We start from the raw sequence: 19,808 nt of genomic DNA, 5'->3' as shown, positions 1-19,808 counted from the left end.
TTTAATAAAATAATATTTTAGTTACCAAACATATTTAGAAAATGAAAGATAATACAATTAAATTCAAGCAAAAAAATAATCAACTAAAATGTTTTTTTGTTTGTTTTTTTGAACTTCCCAATCTATCTAAATGAATCTAATATTTCCAAATGGAAATTAAAACTGGTGAAATCTTCATATCACAATATATATCGCATAAAAAATAAACATTGCATTGTTTTCCAACAGCGTGCAGCTCTAACAACAACAATTATAAACTGTAAAGCCCGAGAAGGTAACTCTAACCGATTGCGGCAAACCGTTTAACTTTTGAAACCAAATGGTTTGAGTACTGTAAACTTATATATAAATATATACAGTTGAACTCAGAATTATTAGCCACCCTGAATTATTAGCCACCTTGTTTATTTGTTTCCCCAATTTATGTTTAATGGAGAGAAGATTTTTTCATTTCTAATCATAATAGTTTTAATAACTCATTTCTTATAACTGATTTATTTTCTCTTTGCCATGATGACAGTAAATAATATTTGACTAGATATTTTTCAAGATACTTCTATACAGTTTAAAGTGACATTTAAAGGCTTTACTAGGTTAATTAGGTTAACTAGGCAGGTTAGGGTAATTAGGCAAGTTATTGTATAATGATGGTTTGTTCTTTAGACTATGTAAAAAAATAGCTTAAAGAGGCTAATAATTTTTCCCTAAAATATACAATTTTAAAAAAAAAAAAACTGCTTTTATTCTAGCCGAAATAAAACAAATAAGACTTTCTCCAGAAGAAAAAAATATTATCAGACATAATGTGAAAATGTCCTTGCTCTGTTAAACATAATTTAGGAAATATTTAAAAAAGAAAAAAAAATCCAAGGGGGGCTAATAAATCTGACTTTAACTGTCTATATATATATATATATATATATATATATATATATATATATATATATATATATATATATATATATATATATATATATATATATATCGAATCATATGCACTTATACAATATATTTTACATACTTTTACAATTTGAGCTCATTTCAATAAGCATTTAGAGTAATAGTAACTTATACAGATTTGATAAATAACGTTTGAGTTCAGTTAAGTTAATCGATTCAAGTCACCCAACTGCACTGCTACCCAAAAGGTTTAAGGAAACAGATTGCGGCAAATGGTTTAAGTTAACTGAACTCAAATGAAAAAAGTTAGTCAACTTAAATAGTTTGCTGCAATCAGTTTCCTCAAACCATTTGAGTAGCTATACTGTTGTTTTGAGCTTATTTGTTCTATTACCTGAACAAATAGATTTTACCATAAAGCAAAAAACATGTGCAAACAAGAAATTACATAAAAAAATAGTTTTTTTTTTAGACACATTTATTAAAATAATACATTTATTTCAGTCAAGTAAGCAGCCCAAATGTTACCAATCAATCAATTTGTCAACATTACCCTTTTCACAAATTTAAGGAGATTAAAAAGTCTCTGTGTTGGAGTAGTTCATGTGAAAGGCAGCTCAAACCACCTCATCTTTAAGAACCTCTAGTATCTCAACAGGCAGTGTTTCCTCTTTGTCCTTGACAGCAGTGATGGCAACAGGTTTCTTTTGTGCTTGGTTGTCCCTCTAAATGCATTAAAACAATCTGTCAGTGAATATCTCTACTAATAAAACAATTATTGTTGTTTGGTGTTATGGCTTTGTTTAAGGGTAGATTAAGATGTAAGGGATGGGTCAACAGAGTAATTGTAGATATAAAAAACAACAACAACATGAGTAAAATTTAAAAATATAATAAAAACATTGTACAAAATGATTCATTCAAATGTAATACATAATAATTAAAGCTACTAAATACAAAGTGGGACTGATATTTGATGCTATAAAACAGGAGAAACACTTTGCCATGGGTTTAACTATTCAGAAAACCATACACCACAGTGTATTTCACTTTTATCTTTGCTCTGTCGTAAATGACTGAAATCTTTCCGAACAGAGCTATTCAAATAAGCAGGTGAAATATCCATATCACAATATATATATTGCAGAAAAACTAAACATTGCAATCTTTTCCAACATTGTGCAGCCCTAACAAAAATTATACTAATAAAGCACCGATTTAAACCAACATGCTGTACAACCAATTAAAGAAAAAGAGAAACTAACACCAATGCCAACATAGATTACACCACAGAATGAGACCTGGCATAATTATCACAGGAACTACATTTACAGTCAAAGCCGCTATAATAAATGTACAGTACATTAAACACACTCTAAATACATAAATATTAATTAAAGCATGAATTAAATGCATTGGAGTTAAAAACCGTTACTGTATGATTCATTTGATACTTCACTCACATAATTACATAATTGCTAAGGTTAAATATGCAGGGTGGATATCAAATGTTTTAAAGTTTCAACTACTTCCAGAGGTATTCAAAAACCACAGGGCTGAGCAAATAAAAGAACATGGGTAATTGAGTCCCACTTTATATTAAGTGATCTTAACTATAGGTACTCACATAAAAAAAAAAAATAAGAACAACATACTTATAGTGTTTATATTGTATTGAGTTGGGATATGGGTGAGGTTTGGGAAAGGTTTGGTGGTATGGGTAGGTTTAAGGGTAGATAAGGTGTAAGGGATGGGTCAACGGTGTAATTACATGCAGATGTTTTTAAAAACATGAGTAGAATTAAAAAATAAAAACATTGTACCAAATGATTCATTTAAATGAAATACATAGTAATTAAAGCCACTTAATAAAAAAGTGGGACTGATAATTGATGCTATAAAACAGGAGAAACACTGCCATGAGCAATCCATGTAGAAGCCACATGGATTTACCACAGATTTACTGTAGCACTAGTAACAGGACCATTGTATTGTTGCAGGACTTGGAGATACAGTTTATTTGACCTTTACTAATATGTACTTACACAGGAATTAATAGTTTGTTACAATGTGCTTATTGTTTAAATACATGTATTTACTGTGTACTTATGCTTGATTAAATACCTGTATGCAATTACATCTGTATATAACTTCTGTAATTACATTTTTAAATACACAGTTGACCATCCCTTACACTTTAACCCACCCTTAAACCTACCCATACCACCAAACCTGTTCATAACCCAACCTCTATCCCAACTCAAGAGCACGTGTTCTCAAATACATTATGAACACAGTAAGTACATTGTATTTATTTTTTGATGCAAGTACATAGTAGTTAAAGACACTTAATATAAAGTGGGACCAATAATAATAATAATAATAATAATAATAATGTAGTCATGCATTAAATGTTTAAGTACTGAGAACTGAATATAGAAAGTGATTGTTTTAAGCCGTTGCAGTTGTGTATTTGTATTTATATTTAATATTTTCAGGCTGGTGTTTTTCACTAAATTATCATAAAAATATATATTAGTTGGTAGTTTTATCTATAAGGTTACGATAATGTTTGTAAGTTTGGTACAAAATAAAATCTGAATATTTTAATATGTACACAGCAAAATATGGGGACCCAAAACAACTCTATGGGTGTTAATTTCAACACTTTGAAAGTGTCTCATGGGGTCCACTCAAAACAGAGTTAAATCAACACTTTCAAAAGGGTTGGCACATTGACACCGAAGTAAGGGTTAATTTTAACTCTGGACAGAGTTAAAAAATGTAACTGTATTTAACACCGTCTGGTGTAATATATTGTTATTTTATTCAACTCTCTTGAGTGTAAATATGGTAAAAAGGTCAAATAGACTGTAAATTATAAAAGAAAAAACATTTTATTTGAAAACATTCACCACTTCAACAATTCATTCAGTTTTTAAAATGCAACAATGTCAAATATGCTTTAAATGTTTTATTAGTACAGACAGTATCAACAAAATATGTATGACCAGTGCTCAAAAAGGCTGTTTCAGTCCTTTGGTCCAAACTTGATGTTTCATCAGAGCAATTTGAAAGTTCAATATAGCGTCACTCATAGTTTTCTTCTGAACGCATAGTTTTCTTCTGAAATTACATTTTAAACAACTTGGCGTGCAAATCTTTCACTTCTGGTGTTTCCTTGGTCCTCCATATGAAACACAGCAGTTTAAATGAAGGTATAAATGCTGTAAACTTGTGTGAAAACAAACTGGAGCTAGGAAATCTCATCAAGCATGTCCTGTGAATGAAGTGCTTCCCATCCACAGGATGACCTTTTTATCCATGACGATGTAGCAGCTGCTGATCGCTCGTCTGGTGGTTCCTGATGCACGGATATAGGGTGATGCTCATCTAAGAACTCTTCAAGACTCCAGCATGACTAAGAAAAATGTTTGAAAACAAATTGCAATCAAATTCTATGATATATTTAAAAGAACATTTAAAGTAAATAAAACATTCAAGAAATCTAAACTCACCTTTTGAAAATCTTCATGATGATCCACAACTTGACTCTCCCAGCTGGTTGAGGTGACAGGATATGGAAAAGTAGAAAAAACACATACATCACTGTTGGATCTCCAAAAACAATTAGGTTAACCACTATGACTAGAACTGGAAAAACAGGCAGCTGTCTTTCCAGAATCCTGAATTTAACACAACACTTGGAGCAAAATTTAGAGGAGCTTAAAATCTTTTATATCATTTAGTGATGCTGACTTCCCCAAAATATTGGCCACAGTGTAAAAAATATTCATAAACTTACAGTTTTCTGTAAGCGTGTGTGTGTGTGTGTGTGTGTGTGTGTGTGTGCGCGTGTTTCTTTACCAGATTCAACTTGTTAGGCCCTTTCAGATCCAGTATTGATGCCACCTTTCCTGGAGTCTAGCAGATGTTTCAGGTCCAAATATAATCTAAAATATTAGGATAAGCAGAAGAGGAAAAGTGCAAAGCAAAGAGCAAAACATTATTTAAGTAACAGTTCACCCACAATACAAAACTTATCACCTTCATGTCATTTGTTATTCTCTAATGCTCTAATACCCTCTCAGCTTATTGTGAAACAAATACAGAACTTTATCAAACATACCTTCATTATTATCACCACATATGACCAAGAAGGTGTGCTTGATCATTCCACCAACTCTGGAAATACACCATCCGTCTCTAATCAGCCACCGTCACAGGGTCTTGTGTTATTGTATAGAGAACTGTGGCTGTTAAAAAAAAGCAACACATTAGTATCTAACACATATGCATAACCTTCAGATAAAAAGGAGAGATGAACATCACAAAGTATGCCTCACACTTTTTCACATATCTTTTGATTCAGATGTTGATTATTGATAATAAATCTACAAATCAAACCTGTATCATCATTAGGCTGCTCAAATATGAATCAGTTGATTAATTTTACAGACAGGTGGCTGTTTACAACGCACTAAATTGTCTTTAATAAAAAGGAAATGTTGTGTACAGTACATGCTAAGTTTAGCCTATAGTTTTAAGCACTATATCATGCGGGAGAAAAAGCTTGACTAAGATGTTCCTGACTACAGAAATAGCCTAACTTACTAACGTCAGACATCCCGAGTTGGGAAAAGTCATTTTCGGGGGATACAGAGTTGATTTGCGGGAGGTAGCGGGTACCTGAAGAAGAGCAAAGGGATGAGTTGCGCACAACGTACCTAAAGAGCGGTGGGGGTGACTTGCGCGCGATGTACCTGAAGAGCTGGAAGGGATGCGGTGGAGAGGGGTGTGAAAAGTGTTTAATGACCGGGCGGGAGACGCGCAATTTCCGGGAGATTATCATTCATTTGCGGGCATCTACTTGGGCATCTGGGAGTCTCTGTGCATTTGCGGGATAACGTTAACGTTAGTCCCGCAACTTCCGGGAGACTTCTGTAACGTTAAATGTCTGAGAAAGTGCAAACGCGGTCATTTAAAGACATTAATGTTAACATTCCGACTATAATGGTTGTCAACACTTAATATAATTCAAGCGTACGTTATCACACGAGTCTATGGACTAACGTTAATGGCAAGTTATATGGACGGCCACGAATGAACCAGTTTAAAAGGGCCGCGGTGTTTAAAATAACCAAATTAACATACACGAATAACAAACAATCATATGTTTTAGTCAGGAAGCCTTTTTCAAGTAAGCATATGTTGATTTACTCACCAGATATGTTTTAGAAACTCTCCAGAGCTCATGGAAACCGTCCTGTGTTGCCGTTAGCATCCGGGCAGAGTAGGCTAGGCTGCTCCGGGGATTCCCTCGCTAGTTTGCTTCGAATTAAAGGAGAAGTGTCGATTTTATTTTACAGATGGGTAACAACGCACAAAATGGCATTAAGCGTGACAGAAATGTGTTGAACATGTACATTTGATGTTTTATGCACTATGTATGCGTGAGCATATATAAAAACATTATTGAAAAGAAGTCAATAGTAATGCAGTTAAGCTAGATACACAAACGACTATGAATGAACCGCAGAAGTTTAAAATTGTGACTCCATTCTAAAGTTATTAACTTAACAAAATGTTTACAACTGTATTTCCTAAAAGAAAGTCAGTAAAATACCAACATTTAGGTAGTTTGACTCACCAGTTGCTGTTCTAAACCTCAGATGGAAAATGGCGTCTGGAAAATTCTTCAGTGACTGGGGCTGCATGAATTCCCGGATGTTGGAAATAACACCACCAAGTGTTGAAAAGATAACTCCTTGATTTCGCACTGAATAAAATAAATTCTAACTCTTATTATATTCATTTATCAAAATCTAACTCTTTAACGTCAACACTTTACTCTGAAATGCTTCAACACCGAGAATTTAACTCTGATGAATTTGCTGTGTATGTATTATTTTACATACATAAACATTCGTTTATCACTGCATTGTGTCCTCAGATTCAGCTAACAGGAACCATTTTCCTTTAATATCATTCATAGAGCATGCATGAAATACAATAACTGAGTCTCACTTTATTTTAAGGTGCAATTCTTGCTATTAACAAACCATAACCCTTTTATCTCAAACTAATTTTCTGTTAATAGTTAATGGTATCGTAGTTAGTAAGTTTACTATTAGGTTTACTATTGGTCATTAGGTATGCAGGATAAGATCATACAGAATACGCACTTTTAAGTGCTAAAAACTGCCTTTATCTTAATAATAGACAGGTAATAATCCACTAGGTAATAATGAAAGTTGGTATACCAAACTGTCATCATTAATTGCTTTGTAATAAATTTTGTTAAGACTTTACAATATTTGAAGCTTTCTCAGTGCAAAGCTTTACCAAAATATAAATGTTTCCTTAGATTTGTGAAATGTTCATCTGATCGATGTGTTTGTCATTTTCTAAAGTTGTGCAATGATTTCCAAGACCCTCAAAAGGACATCTCTGCCTACATGCCTAATTTTTATTTCTCAACATTACATTAGAAAAAGGTTGTACATACACCTGACCATAAACACGGAGAAAAAATCAGAAAAGTGGTCAAAAGTAGACTACACTGTATGTGTATATACATACAGTGTAGTCTACTGTATATCCATGAATGTACAGTGAGGGCAAAAGTTTTTTTCCTGGGAAAATTATTCTAAAGGAGCTGTTGACATGGAATTAAACCAGATTTAGGTAAAAACCCAAACTATGTAATCATAAAAATATGAAAAAACATAACAATATCTGAAAAAATGATGTGTAATAACAATGAAATGACACAAGGAGAAAGTACTGAACAGCTAAAATGTATTTAATACTTTATATAAAAGGTTTTCTTGGTGATGGTAGTTTAAAGACGCCTTTCATATGGAGAATGAAGTCACATGAATTGCTCAGGTGTGAGTTTTTCACAGACTTCAACAGAGTGTAAAAATCTTGATGGTTCTGTGGCTCTCGTCTATCAGTCTAATCTTTATTTTGTATTTTTTTGGATTCAAGTCAGGTGATTGGCTGGGCCATTCTATAGCTTGATTTTCTTTCTCTGAAAGTTTTTGGTCTGTGTTTAGATAATCATCTTGCTAAAATATCCACTCTGGTTTATTCTTCATCATCCTGGTAATGTAGCTGTTGGACTGTAGCAACTGATATTACCTTACAATGATGAAGGGCAGAGGGTTGCTGAATAACTACTGAGAGATTTTAGCTGCTGCCTGGGCTTTCACTGCCTTTCTACACCTGCCTTTCTTCATGTGTTCATGTGTATTTCATGTGTACTTTTTTCCTGTGTCATTTCATTTTGTGACTCATAACTTAATCTGTAAACTAATTGATATTGTTTCTTTTGCATATATGGATTTCTTTGGTTGATACTAACATGGGCGAGGCAGTGGCGCAGTAGGTAGTGCTGTCGCCTCACAGCAAGAAGGTCGCTGAGTCGCTGGTTCGAGCCTCGGCTCAGTTGGCCTGAGTTTGCATGTTCTCCCTGCCTTCGCGTGGGTTTCCTCTGGGTGCTCCGGTTTCCCCCACAGTCCAAACACATGCGGCACAGGTGAATTGGGTAGGCTGAATTGTCCGTAGTGTATGAGTGTGTGTGTGTGAATGTGTGTGTGGATGTTTCCCAGAGATGGGTTGCGGCTGGAAGGGCATCTGCTGCGTAAAAACTTGCTGGATAAGTTGGCGGTTCATTCCGCTGTGGCAACCCCGGATTAATAAAGGGACTAAGCCGACAAGAAAATGAATGAATGTTACTAACATCTGGTGAAAATACGGCACCTTTAGAAATTTGTTTTCTGAAAAAATGGTGACATGTTCAATACCTATTGTCGTCACTGTGTGCAGTATACACGTATGTAAAATAACAAAAAAAGTACTGGCAGTTTTTTTTACCAAGTTTTTTTTATTTGCAAAACCAATTTAGTCAATATATCATTTATTGTCACTTAAACTATTAAAATTGTCAATACAAGTGAGCAGAAAAAGTAATTGGAGGAAAGATTAAGATCTGTTAGATTCTAATGCATTTTTATACTAGGTAAAAAAAACAAGGCCTAAAATAAGGATTTGTAAATATATGATGACATAATTGACATTTTATGGTGAAGAGTTACTTAATCAGTTCATCTTAGAAGCGTAGTTAATCAACTCAAGCCTCAAATAAATGTAAAAAACAAGCAATTTAACACGGATGGTTTATTAATGGCAAAAACTCAGTGTGCTGAATTTGCTATTGACCATAATGTTCGGTGCCCACATTTTAATCCGTATCCTGTTTCCTGCCTATCCTCATATAACTTTGATGAAAGCAGTGCAGTTGAGCAGTAAAGTCCGCTGAAAGGTCACCCTCCACATCTCAGTGATGTAATTCAATGCTGGCAAATCTGGAGCACGTCAAAGCAAAGCATTCGGGTGAACGTGTGCGCACATGTAAGAGTGAGCATGTGTTCATGACTTTCATGCATGTTTGCGCATGTCTCCAAACAGAAAAGTGTCACAATTCTGGTAACGCTAGATGCTCTGTCATCGTGTGTTTGGGATGTAGAGAACACAGGGGCGTTATAGGCGCTTTGGAAATTTCTAAGTTCATCTCTTCCACTTTGAAGCGGATAATGATTATATTTTAAGAGTTTCATTTTGCTTGGCTGCAGGGCAGAGGAAAAAAAATAGCAGCTGGGCCTGTAAAATTATGACTGTATGACCAAGCAGAAGCATTTTATTGGTATGATTTATCCCTTTTTTTCAATTTAATTAATACATTTATTGATAAAATAATTTATTATTATTATTATCATCATCATTATTATTATTATTATTATTACTATTATTATCATTATTAATAAGATGTGTGACGCTGGACCAGTAGTAAGAGTAATTTTTTTGGAAATTGATTGAGATTTGCACATGAATATTTGGTGATATGCTACTATTTGAAAATCTAGAATCTGAGGGTTTGAAAAATCGAAATACTAAGAAAATCAAGTTTACTATGGTCAAAATTTCTAAATTAAGTTCTCAGCAATGCACATTACTAATTCAAAAATTAATTTTTATATATGTGCAGTTGGAAATGTAAAAAAATTGCTCACAATACATGATCTTTGCTTAGTATTAAAATGATTTTTGCTAAAAAAAAAAAAGTGTAATTTTGACTTATGCAATACATTATTATTACCAGAATATACCAGTTTGACATACAATAAGACCATGGTCACATAATGTTAACATATTATTAGGAATATCAGTTGTATTATAAGTTATAATTATCAGTTATAATGTTAACATTATTAAGAATATCTTAATCTCAGGAAGCCTGCTTATATTTGATTAAAAAAATTACATTGTAAATTACAACTGTATATTATGAAATAATATTTCATTTTAAGATAATTGTGTTCTGTTTTAAAGTAGTTTACTTTTGTGACGGCAAAGCTAAATTTTTACAGCCATAGAACCGGTATTCATAGAACAGGATCCTTCAGGAATCAAATATATTGATTTTCTGGTTAAGTAACATTTTTAAAACAATTTTGAAATATATATTTTTTGTAAAACTCAAGTTTATTTTTAGTTCAATATTTTGCTAAAGTCTTGTTATTGAGGTAGCTGTATGCAAAAAACATATCATGGACGTGTGACAAATGGTTAAAACTGTACAATAAAGTTGTATTAGTAAATGTTAGTTAATTCATTTACTAACATGAACAAGCAATGAACAACACATTTATTATTTATTCATGTGAGTTAACGTTATTTAATGAAAATACAGTTGTTCATTGTTAGTTCATGTTACTGTAACTCACATGTTACTGTACTGTAACTTAAATAATGTTAACAAGCATGCATTGGGATGTTATTATGCATTAGTAAATGTTAAACTGTGATTAATAAATGCTGTACAGGTAATGTTCATAATAAGTTCATGTTAGTAAATGCATTATAATGTTAACTAATGAAACTGTTGTAAAATGTGACCAGTAAATTAAATTGATTTTATGCATTGGTTGTTTATCTTAATTTCCCTGAGACGGGTTGCGGCTGGAAGGGCATCCGCTGCATAAAAACGTGCTGGATAAGTTGGCGGTTCATTCTGCTGTGGCAACCCCGGATTAATAAAGGGACTAAGCTAAAAAGAAAACGAATTAATGAATGTTCATCTCAATTTGACCAATCAGATGGGGCCTTACTACCGTTATTCAGCCAAATCAGAGTCAGGATATCTGCTGAGGTTTTCACTCATTCATAGTGTTTAAAGACTAAATCTTTGCACCTTAACACTTTTTCTTAGTCTGAATTAGAATTAATTGAATCTAAAAATCTCTTTTACCTATTTATTTTAATATCATGAAATATTTAAATGATTTAAAAACATGGGTAAAAAAAAAAAAAAAAAAAAAAAAAAATATATATATATATATATATATATATATATATATATATATATATATATATATATATATATATATATATATATATATATATATATAATTTGTCTACAGAATTGTCATATTGTAATATCATTAATGCAATTTTCTACAACATCACATATTACGTATTTTTCCAGTAGTGCATCCCTATTAAGTACTTATTGCCACTATTGACTACTGGCTTATAACCTGCTCATTTATAATATATTGGCTGGTTTATTTGTAATTACAAAGTATGATTTTATTCTACATCCCTAACCCTACCCAAAACCTAAACCCAACTACCATCTTACTAAATATTAATAAGCAGCAAATGAATACTTTGAGTGTGACCAAATTTATTTAGTAATGTAAATGTGTTTACTATCACATTGAGTTTAATGCTCCTAAACATTTGGATGGGTGCCCATTTATGTGTCCACACAAATATATTATACACTTATTGTTCTTAACAATGACTTGAGCAATAGTACCAAAAATCCCCCTGACAAAAGAACTATTAATTCAGTGTAGGATACTGTCCCGTCTACGGTTACCTCATGGCAATGGTTCAGTCAGTTTCTCAAGCTTGACTGATGGGCATTTCCCAAACAATGTGAACATTATCTATTTACCACCGAAAAATAGCTCACATCATTGGAATCAAAGTCCAAGCCAGCATGCTTGTGTTTGCTTGCCCCATCTTTTCCCCCTGTGATGCAGTGGCTAGTGCTCCGTTTTTGGAACTTGTACCAAACAGTAGGGGATAGATTTTATTTAGGACATCTTTCCTGTTTAGAATGTGCTGTCTTTAAATGCGTTGAAGTAAAAATTATTTTCAATGACAAAAATCATTATAATTGGTATTGATAGTAATAAAAAAGCTTCTATTTTTAAAAAGCATCTCAAAATTAGCTCTTTTATGATAGCTTCACAAGTGCAATCCATTTGGTTGTTTGTAAATCACCCATTTATACAAGGTCTGCAGCAAACCAATAAAAGCCAAACTGACATTTTTAATTTAATAAATCCATCCATTGTATTCATGTATTATGTTTGACAAATTATGATCATTTTCCACCCATCCATCCAAATATATATCATCTATCCATCTATACATCCATCCATCCATCCATCTATCTATATCCATCCATCTATTCATTGTTTCATCTGTCCGTCTGTCCCATCCATCCGGCCATATCCCATCCATTCTTTGTTTCACCTGTCCATCCCATCCCATCCATCCATCCATCCATCCATCCATCCATCCATCCATTCATCCATCCATCCATCCATCCATCCATCCATCCATCCATCCATCCATCCATCCATCCACTGTTCCATCCATCCATCATTAGTTCTTTCATTTGTTTCATCCATCCATCCATACATCCATCCATACATACATACATCCATCCATCATTAGTTCTTTCATTTATTCCATCCATGCTTCAATCCATGTAGTGTTTCTTTCATCCATCCATCCATCCATCCATCCATCCATCCATCCTATCTTATCCTATCCTATCTTGTCCTTCCGTATGTCCATCTGCCCATCCATCCATCCATCCATCCATCCACCTCCTTCAAGAGGTGGTCTCAGTACTCTTTCAAACGAACCCTGGAGCGGTTTGTTTGTGGTGAGAACATGATCCGAACTAGAACAGACCCAACCACAAAAAGTACCTTTTAGACTAATCCAGCTGCCGTAGTCCGATGCACTGTGCTTTATGGAATGTGGAGGAAAAATATTTGTTGACAAAAAATCTTTAAAAAAAAATGTACCAACAATATTAAGCACAGAGAGAGAGAGAGAGAGAGAGAGAGAGAGAGAGAGAGAGAGAGAGAGAAACTTGATTACTTGCATTGGCATTTCCCACATGTTAATTCTGACCAATCGAAAAGCACTTTAGAAAATACGATCAATAACATCTGGCCAATGAGTGATGTGGATTTTGTCACATGACTGCATTTTGGTTCTTTTTAACTGATTCAGACTAAAACAATACGTGTGGTATGAAAAAGACCCAAAAACTGCAGAAAAATGCTTCAATGTATCATTGTTGTCTCTTGGTAAAAACCAAATGAACCGAACCACAGATGTGAAGCTTGATGCTATTTGCAGGTTTGGCATGCTGTCCTGTTCGAAAACCCTAAGCTCTGAGAAAATTGAGCCCAGGGCTCCCGTCTGGTCAATTAGTGTATATGGGGGTCCAACATCAGGTAGTTCTCGAGAGCTCCCCCTGGTAAAGGAGGAGATGGGATGAAAGGGGGGATTTTTCTAAATAGAAGATAAGGCAGTAGGGCGAAATTGGTCTATTTTTTGTAAGCTTGGATTAATCTGATTGTTTTTTTGTTTTTTGCTTTTTTGCTGATTACAGATAAGAGACCAGCTGCGATCAATCATATCATGTGCTCCTCTTGAAATTTATTTATAAAACTTCCCTTATTTGCATTTGATTTATCAATATTATAAATAAATATTTTATGATTTTTTTTATCTTGTTTTCTACTGAATATTGTTAAAATGTAAAAGATTTTTGGCCAAATTAAACATTTTTGGTCACTTTATTTTAGTGTGAAATTCTAGATATTATTAAATCATTAGCTATGACTAGGCCCACATGGAATCTGCACACATTTTAACAGATTATTAGCCCATCATTGAGTCAATTTTTTTACTTGTGTAAATGTGTCTAAATGTATATTTATTCATTTTATTTTAAAATTTATTTCAGTAATAATATTGACTACTATGAAAATGTTATATAAAAGACTTGCTTCGTTTACCAAACGAGTGGATCTAATTGTTTTTTAGTCTTAAGTATTTAGTGATGATACACCCAAAATCATCCGCATAAATATTCAGATTCTTTTGCAAAATTTTCATCAAAAATACCAAAAAACTTTCACAGATTCTGTCTGGCCCTATGACTTTTGCCTTAATGCACTCGTAATAAACTGTTTTCTTTAATACAGTTGTAATTATATAATTTGTACATTGTGTATAATTTGTGCTGTAATTTTATAGCTACTTTTTGATATGCAAGTATGGATTGACGAAGATGGTTTTCGTTTTAAAATGTCATGTTAAAATGAAAATGCAGCAGATTAAACATAGCCTTGATCTGTAAGCTCAATTGTCATTTGCATGCCCTGCTCACCAGAGAGTCCTTGTTCACCCATAAGATCTATTTCAAGTCATTTCCAAGTTGAAAAACAAAGGATCATTAAAGTGCCGCACATGACCAAAAGTATGTAAACACCCCCTTAATGAACCCCCCCACCACCCCCACCACCCCCAGCCCCTTAATTTAATGCGTTACTATACAGTGACATTGTAAAGATTTGTGTTCTTCTGACCTTATGGCAGCAGTTTAAGCAAGGGTTTGACAATACCCTCTGCCCAAATTGCTCCATTAACGCCTGTGGTTTAGAAAATTACATGTTCAACAAGCACATGTAAGTGTGCTGTCCAGGTGTCCACATACTTTTGGCTGTAATTTATAACTATACCAGTCCTTCTTTGGAAGTTGACAATTTACAGTATGTCACCTTCAATGGACTTATGGTAAAACACCTGATTATTACACTTTTTTGACACTGGCTCTTCAGAATTTGACAGTAAATCACCTGCAGTTCATGAGTTTAAAATATGAGCATCAATCTCTACAACATCCAGGTTTTTTGGATGTTTCAGTAGCGCCTTTTACACTGTGCAGGGTTACAGTCAGAAAAATGTTTAAAAAGGTGTCTTCTGGAGGAATTTTACAATGTTAATCATTGATCAAGCTGAAACTTTTTTGACTTTTGATTAGTGTTGTTATTTGTTGTTACTTCCTCAAACACATGCATTGAGCCAAACATTTGGGGTCATATTTGGGTATATATGTGAAATAAAGGATATAACGCAATTACTCAATAAGTACTCAATAAGTGCACATCATGACCTTTTGAGTTATTCTGTTAATAAGATTAATGCCTTAAAATCAAACAATGCAGAAGCAGAGTGCTCACTTCACCATGATTGTTTTTTGTACAAAGAGTGGTTAAGAAAACAGGTATGATTGTAAATGATATATTGATTATTTAGTGTAATTGTTGCTTTGAATATAGCCAATGCATTATAGGATATTATTGTTTTCAACCTTGCTTTCATCTCTGGTTAAGAATTCACTAGTCATTTAGAAGCAGGGTTTTTACTGTTTTAACTGATCCTGGGTTAGCAATGTATTTGCATATTTAGGTTGGAAAATTTAAAACAATTGTAGTGTTTATACGTTTACAGCTGTACTCTTGGCAATTTACAGACAATTAGCAATTTACAGACAATTATGTTTCCATAGCTGTCTCATTTGAACAGCTATGGAAACACAACATAATATTTAAACTGTCATCAAAATGTCAGACGGTGATGGAAAAATGTCAACTTTATTTTATTGTCTCAAATAAAATTAATTCATGTTATATATTAATTGATTTGCAGATTTATGTGTTTTTTGTTTTTTAAATCTCACTTCAATGCTCAAAAGTGGCAGTGAATATATTTAAAATGTTGCAAAATAGAGGCGACGCGGTTGCTGTTAAATGACGATTCTTGTTTTAATATGGAAATTATTCATAAATAAACATGAACATTTCCAGTAATGTTTATTTTCAGAGATATTGTAATAAAAAAGGAGTTGTTCAACACTTTTTGAGAACAATTGTGTACTTTCATTTCAGTTTTACCATAAAAGGTACAGAACAGTATCATAAAAGATCTTTTCTGTACCATATACAGTATGATGCAACCTGTTCCTCAAGGAACAACATTATTTGTACCACTGTGTACCTTTTTTTTTTTTTTTTTTTTTAGAGAGTAAGATTAACATAACATTTTGAAATGGCCTAAAAAACTAAACTATTAATGTTAACTATATATTATTTTAATCTGAAAATAAGTTCCTCAGTTTTTTTCTTGTATTTCATCGAATAAATGCAGCCTTATTGAGCATTATTGAGCACTTAAAAAAAAAAATTCTTATGTCAGCGCCAACATATCTCTATTGTTTTGAAATGTGCTTTAAAAATGACTAAACTAAACTACAGTAAACCTAATTACTTTGTTAGTGTAATCTATAGTCTAAACTGGTTTGCATGGTCCAGTTAGCCTCTGCTGGTAAAAGCCATAACTACATCTTTGCACAGCCAAAGACACCTTTCTTCATTGATGAAACCAGCCATTTATTGTGATGCAGTTGTTTTTGGTTGCAAATGAATTAATATGTCTTAATAACAGAAAATTAGCAAACGACAATTTTATAATCCCATCAATGCTCAAGACTGTGCCAATCTAAATTAATTTGACATCATTTTGATGCATCTAACATAAAGTGGCAGCTCAGCTTCTAAATCACTGATTTCAAAATATGCAGATACCTCTGATTTGATCATATTTTCTGGAGAAATTTGACTGCAAATATTAAACCAGTCTGATCCCTAAAAATCCACAGCAATATAATCTAAAATATGAGTCAATTTCCAGTTGATTCTGTAAATGATTAACCAATTTAAATAGTTCTGAATGGGGAAACATGGCTATTTTAAAGCCTCACAGTGGCATGCAATGCTTTTTAAGAAGCAGATCTAAGCAAATCAACATTGTTTAATCTAAAAAAAACAGACATTTTCAAAAAAGAAAAGACATTTTCGACACGTTAAACAATGAAAGCAGCTGACTCCTGTTTTTATAGAAAGTTTTTTTTTTTTTTAAATAAAATAACATGCCAAGTTTTGTTGTATAGTTTCCTAAAAGGCAGCAGGATATTCGCCAGCTTCAATTAGGACACAGATAATCAGGAAAACCGCAGGAGTCTTGGGTTCTTTAGGATCCTTCATAACAGATTGATTCCTATCTTATGGGGGGAGAGAGAGAGAAAGAGAGAGAGAGACACTGCTAATTGGGACTTAATCCCCTTTATTGACCATGAATACATTCCGGGACTTCTCTAAATGATTCATTTGAAGATAAGATTTTAATAGCTTAATGTTTGGACAATTAATCTCATAAGAGCCTTTTTCCCTCCCCTCCTGTTAGGCATCAAGAGCTGCACCATCAGGAAACCAAGCTGAATTAATCCATTACATTTGTATGCTGATTTAATTTTTTTTCTTTTCCTGTGAGATTTGCATCTTTAAAAAAAAAAAGTCTTTGTCATATAATTTGGATTAGAGCAGTTTTTATTTATTATTTTTTTCTAACTAATTAAATAGCGCCTCAAATCTAATTCTGAGTACTGGGTTGCGGCTGTGTAAAACATATGCCAGAATAGCTGGTGGTTCATCCGCTGTGGCAACCCCTGATGAATATGGGACTAAGCTGAAGGGAACAGAATGAATAACAATTTAAGACACTGGAGCAGGATATTATGGAAGTTTGTTTTCAGCAGAGCAGGTTTTCAATAGTCATTTTGCTGTTTTGTTTTTAACTCGAGCGTTGCGTAATGTGAAGCAGCTGTTTTTGCACTTATGCCAGACTTTATTTCTTATGAAAGATCCTATCTTATGGTTTGTGTACATCAAATTCCAAATAGTATCAAATCAAATTCTGTGTATATTATTACTTTATATGAGATAAATTAATTGTGCATTATTATACACCCTATTTGGAATATGAAATGAGTCATTTTGTAAATACCACCTACTTTAGTCAACAGACATGCCTCAATCTGTTCTCTAAAGATTTGTCTTTTGCTTATTATCTCTGATTGAGGAGGAGGGTCATTAATTGAGGATTAGTAAGGGAATATAATTTTCTAGGAGATTAAAGAAACACACACGTTCTTCTTATTGTCTACACTAAAAAAAAAAAGGATTTTTGCTGTTGGTTTAAACTGCTTATTTAAAATCAGGTGAAACAGCACAATTCTTGAGTTTTTGTGACAACTTAATTGGCATATGTTCTATCTGCCTAAATTTCTTACATTAACTTAATCGATTTGTGTTGGGACAACATGAATGAATTGTTTGGAAACAAAAAGCATTTTTTAAAGTTTATGGATTTTATGGCTTCACTTTAGCTACTGTAATGTCCGTATCCCTGTCCCTAAATATGTTGTGTGTTATATAATTTGTTGTTTGGAGCAATCACCTATTGTAGCCTTCCCACCTGTAGCTCAAATAATATCCATGTTAGTGTGCTTGTCAAGGGCTTTTGTCCAACAGATGGTTTTGCAAATCCCCTCCCCATCATTTGCAGGCATATTTGCTTGAAAGAGTGTTCAGAAAAACACCATATCCTGACATAACATCCGTTTTCAATTGGACTTACAAGCTAACAAATTAACCGATTACAGAGGCTGACCTTTTTTAATGTATTCCAGCCACCCTGCAATGCTTGAAAGTATTGAGTCTAAAAAGGGGGATAAAGATGAGGGGCAAACATTTGGGATATGCAGTAATCCCCAACATGCAAAACATACTTGACAATCTTTTTATGTACACGGATAAATGGGTCAGGAAGAGTTATGTAAAAGAAGTTCAGCATAGTGCTATAAATATACCAAATCTGCATGTTTTGAACGGAAGTCTGTGCTTCTCGGAAAGCACTTAGTCATGGCAATGACATACTTATTTTCCTTAATCCGAGAAGTCCATGTCGCTGTGAATGATACACTACTTCATCTAATCATTTTAATCCTTAAAGATTTGTTTACACTGTATTTCTTCCTAAGGCAGACTTGTCACTGGCATTATTTATTTATTGTGAGCATTTTCTTCCGTTTAAAAAGGTTTTATTTTTATTCTCAGGGCAGGTTTTGGATGACTGCATCCCTGAAAATGTGAAAGAGTCTGTTTTACCCTTCCGTAGTCAATTATTGCTTCTGTCCCGGTCAGGAAAAAACCACTACAGGGTGCTTTTCTGGTGCTTTGAGGTTAAATTCGGGCAGAAGTGACAAGGAGAAAGGGTACAGCATGGCGGATGGCCTAGAACAACAAATGCTTTGTGGTTTGTGCAGGGCTTACAAAGCCAAAGCTTATGCTTAGACTTTTTGTCAGATGTACAACGGATCAGATTCCTCATCCCCTTCATCAAAATGCCACTGTATGTACAGTATATCCCAACTTTACTGTGTTAGGTTCTGTGAAACCCCCCTGAACTCACTCTTAAAGAGAAAACTTCCCTAAAAATGACAATTCTGTTGTTATTTACCCCAGGACCAGGTAGCAACGGGGCTTTGAGAGGTTCGAAAGACCCACCCACCACTGACAAAATCCTGAATTTATCCTTATATGGGATCATTTGTCCCATTTCTGACAGTATGCCATCATAAATTGTGAAAATAACTGATAGAAGAAGGCTTTAAGACGAATTCAATTTTTAATTATCCAAATTGACAAATTTTGGCTGAGAAGATGAGCTGGCCAGTTTGTAATGTGCCTATACTTGTCTTTAAATCACTAAATGGGCTAGGACCTCAATACATTACAGATATGCTCACTGCATACAAATCTAACAGATCATTAGGATCA

The 19,808-nt window shown here is 33.5% G+C and overlaps 2 long non-coding RNA genes across 3 annotated transcripts in view; one reads left to right on the top strand and one right to left on the bottom strand.

Annotated features, from left to right (window-relative positions):
- The window catches only part of LOC141376175 (uncharacterized), a 171,937-nt gene that overhangs the window by 49,807 nt on the left and 102,322 nt on the right, over nucleotides 1–19,808 (top strand). The gene's annotated exons all lie outside the window — the stretch shown is intronic.
- Nucleotides 3,706–6,801, bottom strand: LOC147842421 (uncharacterized). 2 transcript variants are annotated; one of them, XR_015499716.1, is made up of 6 exons: nucleotides 6,551–6,801; nucleotides 6,125–6,231; nucleotides 5,030–5,156; nucleotides 4,768–4,853; nucleotides 4,419–4,461; nucleotides 3,706–4,321 (listed from the first exon to the last, which is right to left on the bottom strand). It is a non-coding gene; the product is annotated as an uncharacterized LOC147842421 (long non-coding RNA). The 2 variants fall into 2 exon arrangements; XR_015499717.1 differs by lacking the exon at nucleotides 4,768–4,853.

The sequence above is a fragment of the Danio rerio genome, chromosome 9, assembly GCF_052040795.2.
Source record: "Danio rerio strain M-AB ecotype USA chromosome 9, GRCz13ab, whole genome shotgun sequence".
Lineage (NCBI taxonomy): Eukaryota > Metazoa > Chordata > Actinopteri > Cypriniformes > Danionidae > Danio > Danio rerio.
The sequence above is the reverse complement of the archived record's forward strand: the minus strand, read 5'-3'. Positions and strand labels throughout refer to the sequence as shown.